Source organism: Aotus nancymaae, unplaced genomic scaffold (genome assembly GCF_030222135.1).
Source record: "Aotus nancymaae isolate 86718 unplaced genomic scaffold, 86718_ANA_hifiasm-v0.15.2.pri h1tg000021l, whole genome shotgun sequence".
NCBI classification, from domain to species: Eukaryota; Metazoa; Chordata; class Mammalia; order Primates; family Aotidae; genus Aotus; species Aotus nancymaae.
The window spans coordinates 30,602,240-30,615,000 of NW_026988433.1; positions in this window are offsets into that span (position 1 = coordinate 30,602,240).

The following is a 12,761-nucleotide window of genomic DNA, read 5'->3' on the forward strand; positions in this document are numbered from 1 at the left end:
TATCTCCCATGTTCTTACATGGGGGACCCAGATCCATGCTGCTTTCCAGTATCTCCTATCTATAATTATTGATTAAGCATTGAAAGTGGTAATAAATAAAATTAATGGTAACTTAGCTATAGTCAGTCTTCCATATTTGTGGGTTCTGTATCCATAGATTCAACCAACCACAGATGGGGGAAAAGTGGGTAGTTGATGTGGCATGAATCCATTGGTCAGAAAAAGATATATATTTTTAAGTGAATGGTTACATATGTACTGAATATATACAGACTTCTTTCTTGTCATTACTCTCTAAGCAATAGCGTGTGACAACCATTTAGGTAGCATTTACATAGGATTAGGTGTTACAAGTAATCTAGAGATGATTTAAAGTGTACAGGAGGATGTACATAGGTTATATGCAAATACTGCACCATTTTATATAAGATACTTTGGTATCCATGGATTTGGGTATTTGAGAGGGTTCCTGGAACCAATCCCCCACAGATACCAAGGTATAACTGTATAACTGTATATTTTAAATGAGTTATTTTATAATTTAATGTGTTAATAAAGATGCACATATATGATATGTAATGAATTTAATATTTTGATAACTGTATATAGGTATAATCAATTTTCATTTGTAATTCAATGTATTGTATTCATTTAAAAACATTATTCTGAGAAGGGTTTTATGAGCTTTGCCAGATGGCCAAAGGGGTTCATGGCACTGACAGGGTCCAGAGCTGCTGACTGATATCAGCAAAATCTACACAAATAAAGTACAAGGCACTTTTCTTAGGTAAATTTGGGCCTATCAATACAGTCAGCTTATATGATTTATCCAAAAATATTTTTTCATGGACATTTCACATATAATTACTCTTTCTTATGATTCAAATTTGAGCACTACATTTGAAATCTGGTAGGTCAGGAGTCCCCAACCCCCACCAGTCCTTGGACTGTTAGGAACTGAGCTGCACAGCAGGTGAGCAGCCTCCCGTCAGGTCCGCAGTGGCATTAGAGTCTCATAGGAGCATGAATGCTGTTGTGAAGTACACATGCAAGGGATCTAGATTGTGTGCTCCTTATGAGAATCTAACTAATGCCTGATGATCTGCAGTGGAATACTTTCATCCCAAAACCATCTCCCCCACTCTCCTACCCCCAAGCCACCCATGGAAAAATTTTCTTCCATAAAACTGGTCCCTGGTGCCAAAAGATTATGGACCGCTGCAGTAGGTAATTACTGATTCACCTTTTTTTTTAAGTTATTATTGCAAGTACCATGAACCATGCTAAGAATCCTATGAAATATTCCATTTAAACTCCCTTCCCTAACCATTACCTAACATATTATACAGAAGTTCAGACACTAAATTCTTCTATCAGTATAGAAATACTGCACATGAAATCCCTGTGCATCCATCCTCAGGCATGTTCAATAGTAGATAGCTTCATTCAGTGGTATCTATAATTATTGATTAATCATTGAAAGTGCTAAGTCTTTAACAAATAAAATTTAATTGTAATTTAACTATAGTCAGCCTTCCATATATGTGGGTTTTGCATCCATGGATTCAACCAACCACAGAGAAGGGAAAGGTGGATAGTTGATGTGGCATGAATCCATTAGTCAGAAAAATATATATGCATATTTTTAAGTGGGTGGTTACATCTGTATTGAATATATACGGACTTCTTTATTGTCATTATTCTCTAAGCAGTAGTGTATAACAACCATTTATGTAGCATTTACATAGGATTATGTCTCATGTTAATCCACAGCCCCCTCCTTAGGTAAAAGAGAGAGTAAACAGCAGGAAGGATTTTAAGGCTTAATTTAAAATAGAATAACCCAAAGAATAATCCATTGGTATTCTGTTTACAGGACTGTTTTCCTACCTAACGTCATTTACTAGGTTTTCCTCACAACACAATGCACATGTTCTTTTTACTCATGTGTAAAAGCCTTTCCCTTAATGACTTCTGATAAATTCTCCTGAATGATCCTCCTTTCATCCCTCTTCCTGCCTTTTCTCTCAATAAATCTTAGATTATGACTTAGAGATTTACAGGTTTGCCATGATGAATTTTCCCATGTTCATAGTTTCTGTTGTTTATTTCTTCTCTCTGCTTCTTCAACTTATCAGAAACCTGGTTCCCAATAACACATTTTCTCTGTTTTACTTACTCATTCCATTGGCTCATAAATGTGCCAGGCACATATGACTTATTGTTCTCAAGAAATTATAGTCAGAGAAAGAATACCACAAAATTTAACCAGCAAAGCACTGTGGTAAGCGCTATCACAAGGCTTATTCAAAGTGCTGTGGAGAGTACTCACTTTGGCAGCGCACATACAAAGCGCCATGGAAATACAGAATGGAGAGTTTGGCTCCATTCTGGTCCACAGAGAAGGTATCCCCAGAGCTAGATCTTAAAGAAAGATGCTTGGAGAAAACACACAACATACACTATACTCAATAATACAGTGGGAGAAATATTTTCTGTGCTGAAAAAGACATACGTTTAAGGTTAAAGAGGCTCTGAAATCGTTCAGAGAGAGAGAGAAAAAAACGGAGAAACAAAAAGTATGCATACATAAGTATAAAATTTAAGCTAGTTGATTTATAGTTAAACATAAAAGATAGAACTTAATCCTGACTCATTCCTCCTAAAACGTCACCAAAATGGCACTAAAGGATTTTAAGATATAAACCCACAGGTAAAAAAAAGAGAACAGCGAAGAGATAAAGCAATTCAAATTTAGAAACAAGAAAGCAGATGGACAAGTAAAACTGCCTAGCAGGCCAGAGAACGCTGAAAACAAACTGGCCGTAAAGGAAGGCCAGACTTAAGCTGATTTGGGCTGCAAACTCCAGAAAGGCCTTAGGAATTGTAAACCTTGGGTACCCCAGAAAGTGACTATGAAGGTGAAGCTGAAAATGGGTGAACTGATGGAAAGTCTGAATAAGAAACAATAGGATTCCTAGCTCTCCAGTTCACTCCACACCTGGGTGAATACTCTCCCCTAACCTTGGCAGAAGGTTGAAGACTTTCTTCTCCTGCATACTGAACCAAGTATATCCTGGACTTAGTGTCACCAGGCTTATAGTGAATTGAGATAAGGTGTGCTACTGAAAGGAAAAAACTGGGAAAATGATGGAAACAATATGTAGTAAATGGTGATACTTGGCAGCCTCCGTTTCCAACTTGATTCCTAGAATACTGGTAGCCAAGCTTTTAACTCTCAGGGGACTGAAGAATATTACTCTGGGAAAATTAAGCCACTGAAGATTATGTGTATGTATATATATATTTCTTTGGGAGACATCCAAAGGTAGGAAGTCTCCCAAAGAAATGGCCCATTTCTGTATCCAAACATGAAGCACACCATTTAAAACCTACACACAAACACAAAACCTCTTAGCTCTAAAGTGTGCTGGGACTATCCAGAGCAGCAGATATTTGAGGAAAGATTCTAACATTAAAGAGAAAAAACAAAAGCAAACCAAAAGGCAGAAGGAGAAACTTGGAGGAAAGGAATCAATTCTAAAAGCAGAATAAAATCTCAAAAATATAATTAATATCTTCCATAAGATACTGCATCCATGCGAAAACAAGATATAACAATAAAGTTTTTAGGGATTAAAAATATGGTAGGATAAATGAAAACTCAGAGGACAGTTAGAAGATAAACTTGAAGAAGCCCCTAGGAAGTAAACTAAAAGACAAATAGTTGTGTAATCAGTTCAGCAGCAACAGATAATTAAGTCATTAAAAAAAGACAAAGAGCTGAAAAACATGACAGAAAGAAGAGAAAAATTAGAGGATCAGCTCAGGAGCTCCAGGAGACGACCAAATAATAGTTTACAGAATAGAGAACAGAAAAAAAAAATGGTGAAAAGATTATCAAAGAAAAAATACAAAAGAAATTCTCCAAGCTAAAGAGCACCAGTTCAGTGGAAAGAAATTACTGAGTCTCTTAAAAAAAAAAAAAAGAATATTACAGGACCCACACCAAAGCAAATAGTTATGAAATTTCATGCTGTCAGAGACAAATAGAAGATCCTAAATTTATCCAGAGGTAACGATTCTTATAAGTAAGATGAGGGATCCCAGTGGTATTGAATTTCTCAGTAGCAACACCCGGAAGACAAATTGTATAATGTCTTCAAAATTCTGAGGAAAAAAACTTCCATTATTGAAGTACATATTACTTTATATCAATTACTTAATATGTACTTTAGCTGTATGACAAATGGCAAAGTACTAGAATCAACATTCAGCCAAAATGCAATGTCATCATAATAGAATAAACTTCTGAGATACAAGTTTAAATTGAAATTTTATTTTTCAAAAGTAAAAGCTATTACGATCTTTAGTAATCTTTTTTTAAAAATTGGTGATTCCTGAAGGATCTAGAAATAGAAATTCCATTCGACCCAGCAATCCCATTACTGGGTATATACTCAAAGGATTATAAATTAGTCTATTATAAATATACATGCACACATATGTTTGTTATGGCACTGTTTACAACAGCAAAGGCCTGGAACCAACCCAAATGCCCATCAATGATAGACTGGACAAAGAAAATGTGGCACTTACACACCATGGAATACTATGCAGCCATAAAAAACAATGAGTTTGTGTCCTTTGTAGAGACATGGATGAATCTAGAAACCGTCATTCTCAGCAAACTGACACAAGAACAGAAAACCAAACACTGCATGTTTTCACTCATAGATGGGTGATGAACAATGAGAACACTTGGGCACAGGGAAGGGAACAACACTCACTGGGTTAGGTAGGGGGGTAAAGGTAAGGGGAGGGGAGGAATGGGGGTGCAGGGAGGATGGGGAGGTCTAACACCAGGAGAAATGCCTGATGTAGGCAATGGGGAGGGGGCGGGATGGAGACAGCAAACCACCATGGTATGTATGTACCTATGCAACAATCCTGCAGGATGCAGGATATGCACACGTACCCCAGAGGCCAAAGTACAATAAAAAAAAATTGACAAGCATGAAGAATTTCTCAACATAATTTTGCAATTAGCTACTGAACTGCTCCTGTAGCCACCACAGTTCCCATATGAAAGGTCTGAGGCTCATTTTCAAGTGAACTCAATGTAGAACCAAGCTATATTTTAGCTAACTCTGCTGATACAAAGTACTATTGTGGTAATGTTGCCACCAAGATAGGAGGTTCTCCTTTCTCTCTAATGGTAGCTAAAGAAAATATTATATTGACTTAAATTCCTGGACTTGAAGATTTCATCAACAATAAACCAATTTTATTAAAATAGTCTCACAAGTTTACTGTATTACTTTAAGATGCTTTTGAAATATTTTCATAGTACACTTAAGATTGTTGTCCTCCCTCATACTTTAATTTCAAAATTTTCATCTACACACTACTATTTTACACATTCACCTACAAAACTTTGTCCTTGACCTTAGATCAAGACTGTGGGAATAAAACTATGTAATTGAATATCAAGATGGTGAAACCACCTCTGAATTTTTTCTGCATACCAGATTTCATTGCATACCTATCAATTTCCTGGAGTAGAATTATACAAGACCCTTAAAGCAAGTATAAAGTAAAAAATATCAAGATAGAACAGGTTAGTATTTAGTCCTGTTATGTTGGTTTAGTTTTTTCAAAGTTTTCAATTAAGTCTTTCTTCTGTACAGGGTCACACCATCATGCCCAGCTAATTTTTGTATTTTTAGTAGAGACAGGGTTTCACCATGTTGGCCAGGCTGGTCTGAACTCCTGATCTTAGGTGATCCACCCGCCTCTGCCTCCCAAAGTGCTGGGATTACAGGCGTGAGCCACTGAGCCTTGCCTGCCTTTTTAATATAAAAGGTCCTATTCAATCTCATTTGTCCACCTTATGCAAGTTCCATATTCATACTTCTTGTGTATTAAAAGGCAGTTCCTTATTTATACTTGTATATCATGTAGTTTGCATCTATAAAAAGAGTGATAAAAGTGAACCATCATATTTACACTTTCAACAAGAATTTCTTTTCTATTGTACTATAATTATTTTCACACACATGAAGGGTATTAAACAAAACTATGTGATTCCTAAATCACTCACATTCCTCATTGTATTTCTTCTATTGTCAGTAACAACATAAGACAACTTAAATGAATGATTTTCTAGAAAATTATGAATTCATAAAGACAAGTCAAAAATAAGCAAAATAAAAATCCAGGCCAGGCGTGGTGGCACATGCCTATAATCCCAACACTTTGGAAGGCCAAGGTAAGAGGATTTCTTGGGACCAGGAGTTTAAGACCAGTCTAGGTAACATAGAAAGACCCTGTCTCGGGAGGGGAACATCACACACTGGGGCCTGTTCGGGGATGGAGGGGCTAGGAGAGGGATATCAGGGGGTGGGGGGATTGAGGAGGGATAACATTAGGAGAAATACCTAATATAGGTGATGGGGGGATGGATGCAGCAAACCACCAAGGCATGTGTATACCTATGTAACAATCCTGCATGACCTGCACCTGTACCCCAGAACTTAAAGTATAATAATAATAATAAAAGACCCTGTCTCTACAAAAATTAAAAAAAAAAATTAGCTGAGAGTGGTGGTGCATCCCTGTAGTCCCAGCTACTCAGGAGGTTAAGGTGGGAGGATTGCTTGAGCCTGGGATGTTGAGGCTGCAGTGAGCTGTGATCATGCCACTACATTCAAGAGTAGGCAATAAAGCAAGACCCAATCTCAAAAACAAAAAATTTAAACATATCAATAATCATAAAATAAATTATAAAAGATGACCAGAAATTACTCAGTGATACACTAAGCTCTTGAGAGTGGATTGCAGGCATGTCTTCCCAACTCTGTTTTCAGTGACATCACATTTATAGCTTGAAATCTACCATAATGGGAATATTTACCTCACAGAAATTGGTAACAGCTACAAAGCAAGACCTTTTCTTTTCAGAGAGTTAATTGTGAACATTTACCAGCATATCCCTGGAATTATCTGTCTATCCAAAGTAGCTCAGGTCCAGTGGTTTCCCAGTAAAGTTCTGGCAAACACTCAAGAACAAGTGATTACTGTATTACATTGCTCCCTATTTATATATAAATTATTTTCCACATAATCTTTACATTCTTAATTTTACAGCAAGTTCTTCATATTCTCTGTCTTCAATCCTCCTCATCCACAATTTTATTTTGAATCCGTTCTAATCAGGCGTTCATTCCCACCACTCTACTGAAGCTGCTGTGTCAGGATCATTTTGACCCCAGCGTGACAAATCCAATGGTGAGTCCAATTCTTATCTCACTTGACCAATTTGAATTATTTTACACAGTTGAATATTACCTTTTCCCTAAAATATATTCTTCTCTAGGTCATCACACTCTACTAGTTTTGCTCCTATCCACTTGCTCTTTCTGATTTTGCTGATTCTTCCTGATCTTTCTGATATTTTAAAGCTGCCCAAGGGCTCAGTCCTTAGCTCTCCTCTCCATCTATACCAACTCCCTAGAAGATCTCATTCACTTCAAAACTTTACATAAATTATATATGGTGGTGAATCTCAAATGTATATCTCCAGCACGGATCTCACCCTTGAACGCCAAACTCACGTATTCAACTGTCTATCATACCTCACTATCTGTTTATCCAATAGACATCTCAAAATTAATGTATCTAGATGTATAGTTGATGCCATGATGAAATAATTGGTATATTAGTTATCCTCCTCCAATAAATAACTTTAAAATTCAACAAAAATAAAGAAAGAAATTTCCTGCAGACATTGGAAGAAAACAGTACAGGTGTGATTCTCGAGAGAAGAAAAAGATCCATAAGGTGAACTTTATATTCTCCCTGGCTTTTTGCCTGTGGGCACCTTATGAATAGTAGCACAGAGAAGTAGATCACAAATAGAGAGTAGATATCTTGCCTAATAGAGTAAGCAAAGTGAAATGTGTGAGGCAAGTTACCAGAGAAGAGAGAGCTGTATAGAATCATAGTCCCATATGTTTGTATAGAGATTCACTTTAGCATCTTCATGAATATTAAGTTACGCATGCACAGAGCAAGACTCCAAAAGGTCGGTTAGGGAACAACTACTAAAAGACCGTGAGATCAGTGCAAACTTCAAAGCTCTTACGATGCTGGAGAAGTTCAATTTTTGATAAGCCAGAATGAAGAGATTTGGAAATACCTTGGGCTTTTAGTTTGGACCCCAGAAAGGATACTTCCTAGGTGAAGAGTCACTCTATCACTAGATTAAGGACTATTCCAGACCCATCCAAAGAAAGCTTAAAACCAAATGGGATCAAGCTGATTGAATATGTTTCCTGCCATCCACAACAAAATTCAACATTGTTTAATGGAATACATGCTCTCAGGCATACTCTATCAAATTTGTAACAACATATCATAAATTTTCAGCATACAATAAAAATTATTAGACATATAAAGAAGCAGGAACACAAGAGCCAAAAATAGGAGAAAAGGTCAGTGGAAGCCCCAAGATGGCACTAATGTTGGAATTAACTGACAAGGACTTTAAATATGTTCAAGTATTAAAGACAAAGATGACTGTAGTAAGTAAACAGATACAGACTCTGGAAAGAATAAAAGTTGGGAAGAGAAAGGAATAAAAATTCTAGAACTAAAAAGAAGTATCTTAAATGAAAATTTCACAGCATAGCCTTAATACTAGACTATACATTGCAAGAGAAAGATTAGCTTTGGAGAGCAGACAAAAGAACAATCTAAAGCACAGAAAGAAGAAATTTAGACTAAAAAAGTGAACACAGCCTCAGTGCCCTGTGGAACAAAATTATGTTATCTAACAAATACGTAATTAGAGCTCTAGAGGGAGAGGAAAAAGATATCAGATGGGGAAATTTAAAAAATACAATAGTCTCATATTTTCCAAGACGTTCAATCAGATAAACACAAATAAAACCTCACATGGATACACTGTGATAAAATTGCTGAAAATGAAAGAGTGAGAGAAAATCTTAAAGGGCGCAGAGGGGAAAAAAAGACATATTATACACAATTGAACAATCAAGAATGATTGCTGACTTCTCATCAGAAACAGTACAAGCCAGATGACAATAAAACGTGTCATCTTTACAGTACTGAAAACATAATCAACCTAGAATTCTATATTCAGAAAAAATGTTTTGATGTTGAAGGCAAAACAAATATATATTTAGATTTTTTAATCTGAGAGAATTCATAAATAGTTGCAAGACCTGCACCTTAGGCTTAAGAAAAAGGATACCTACCATGCAAACTTGTATCTACAAAGAATGAAGAATGTGGAAAAAAATGGGCAAATATAAATGACTCTCATTTCTCAATGTATTTAAAAATTGACCATTTAAAATAAATATAACAGTGTTTTATTGTGTTTGTAACATATGTATAACAACCAGGAAGACATAATCTAAAATGTGTATGCAATCAGTAGCAAACCAAAATAAACGATGCAGAAACTGGCAAAATTAAAGAAATAAACATACAAATTCATACTTACAGTATAATATTTTAACACTACTCTCAGAAATCAATTTTCTAAAAGTTGGTATGATTAGAAAAATATCTCAGTCTGTTATTGGAAGGGTAAAAAAGATCAGAAAAAGATTTTATCAATACTATGACCAATTGTATTTCCCAAAAATGTTCTCAGCAAGATTTACTGCCCCACGAGCTCTTTCAGACCTTGTCATGACCTCATTAAGAGGTGAGGTTGAGGCCAAGTGCGGTGGCTCACGCCTATAATCCCAGCACTTTGGCAGGCCAAGGCAGGCAGATCACAATGTGAAGAGTTCGAGACCAGCCTGACCAACATGGTGAAACCCTGTCTCTTCTAAAAATGCAAAAATTAGCTGAGTGTGGTGGCATGTGCCTGTAATCCCAGTTACTCAGGAGGCTGAGGCAGGAGGATTGCTTGAACCTGGGAGGCAGAGGTTGCAGTCAGCCAAGATCGGGCCACTGCATTCCAGTCAGCCTGGGCAGCAGAGTGAGAAACTCCATCTAAAAAAAAAAAAAAAAAAAGAGGTGAAGTCTATTGCCCCTCTCTTTGTCAAGATGGACAATACTCTGTGACCACCAAAACAAATGACAAATGGAACACAGCAGAAGTAGGGCTGCATGACTTCCTAGACTAGATCAAAAAGTTAATACAGTTTCTACCTGGCTCTCTCTCATGACATGAAACTTAGGAATTCTAAGCCAATTGCTTCTCTGAAGCCATTGCAGAGGCCATATAAAGAGATGATTTTAAAACAGAGAGAGAGATTCCCAGCTTACAGACTTTAATTCAGCACAAACTAGCTGACACTGAGTGGAGTTTTGCCTTTGAGATACACCAGCTGATGCTGAATGTAGCATAACTAAACTGTTACCACTAAGACTTGTCAAAATAGCAGAATTTTGATCCAAATAAATGCTGTTGCTTTTAGCTACTGTTTGGGGACATTTGTTACAAAGCAATAGATAACTGAAACAATCATTATCAACCAATACTATCTGACTGACATTTATAGAACACTATAACCAAACAACTACAGAATACACAATTCGTCAAGTTCTCATGGTACACTCATCAATATAGATCATACGTAGGACATAAATTTAGAAGGATTAATATCACTCTAAATTAGAAATTACTAAAGGAACTAAGTTAAAAAATCAATAGCAAAAATATATCTTGAAAAAATACTCCAAATATCTGAAAATTAAGCAACACAGTACTAAATGATCCAATATCAAAGAAGAAATCATGAAAGACATTTTAAAATACCTTGAAATAAATAAAAATAAGAAAACATAATAAAAATCATGAAAGGCATCTAAAGAAGTACACAGAAGGTAATTTGTAGCTTTACTAGCTTATTTCAGAAAAAAAAGAGAAAGGTTGAAAACTCTTAAATTACCTCAAAATTCTAGAAAACTAAAGCTAAAGTATAAAAATATAGGTAACTAATAAATAATAATGGCTATAAATGAAATAGCTATATTAGCCATATAGCTAATAATGGCTATAAATGAAATAGAACACAGACAAATGAGAGAAAAATTAATAAAACCAGAAGCTAGTTTTTTGAAAAGTTTAATAAACTTGGTAATATCTTACCAAGACTGACCAAAAAACAAAAGGGAAAAAAAAGAAAGAAAAAGAAAAGAGCATCTGGAATGAAGGAGGGCACATCACTATGGACGATGCAAATAGTTAATGAGGGAATATTATTAACAGCTAAATGCCAATTAATTTGACAAATCAGAAGAAATGGGCAAACTCCTTGAAACATGTAAATTACAAAACTGACACAGGAAGATAGTTAAGAAAAAAAAAAAAAACAGAATACTCCTCTAAGGTAGTCCCCTTTTATCCACTGGGCATACATTGCAACACCCTCAGTGAATACCTTAAACCATAGACAATACCAAACCCTACACATTCTATGGCTTTTCCTATACATGCATACCTACAATTAAGTTTATAAATTATCCACATAAAAGATTAACAACTTCTCTTTGATATATATGTTACTTCTCTCTGGTATATCCTAATTGCCAGCAACACTACACTCATGCTTTGGGGTTATTATTAAGTAAAATAAGGGTTATTTGAACACAAGCACTGTGATGCTATCACAGTCGATCTGATAAGAGAGGGCTAGTAAGTGGCTAATGGATGGTAGTCATATATAGTACTGATCACTGGACAAAGGGCTGCTTTACGTCCTGGTGGGGCACAACAGAATGGCAAGAGATCTCATCACGATACTCAAAAATGGTATGTGTTTAAAATTTACAAATTGTTTATACCTGGAATTTTCCATTTAACATTTTCTGATCACGGTTGACCATGTTCATGTTCCACTGAAACTGCTGAAAGTGAAACCATGGATAAGGGAGGACTACTGTATCTGTAAACGATATATTGAATTTGTAATTAAAATCCTTCATATAAAATAAATTCCAGGCCCAGATGTCTTCATTGGGAAATTCTTTCAAACCTTGAAAGAAAAATTAATCCTAGTTGAACGCGAAATCTTTCAGAACATAGAAGAGAAGGTAATTCATTGTATGAGACAAACATATTGTAATATTAAAACTAGTTAAGAACTTTGCAAAACATAAAAATTACAGACCCACATATCTCATGCTTGTAGTCTCAAAATCCCTTCACAAAAATTAACATATCAAAGCTAAAAATATATACAAAGAGTAATACCTCATAAGCAAGCAGAGTTTATCTCAGAAATGCAACGTTGATTAAGCATTCAAAATTAGATCAATATAATTTACCACATTAGCAGAATAAAATGGCCACCTCAATAATTACCTCAATAGAAGCAGAGAAAGCAGTTGATAAAAATTAAGTTTCTTGATTTAAAAAGAAAGTCTCAGTAAAGAGTAATAGAAAGATATTCCTGTATATTTCTATTCATCTCCTAACTTTAGCCTTTGTACCTCTAAAATCTATTTTCAAGAAAGCAGTAAAGTTATCTTGTTAACAAATAATCAGGTTAGTTAAATTCCTTGATCCAAAATATTATGTGGCTCCAAATTTTGCCCTGCATTTTATTTTAATTGGAAAGATAATAACTTAGTTATGTGTGTAATAATCTCTAGAGCAAGCACTAAAACAATACAGAGATATAGAAAACAAGTCAGAGAAATAAAAAATAGACTAGCAAAAAAAGACAGCAGGTAAAAAGAATAGAGAACAAAACCAGAGAGGATAAGTAAAATAA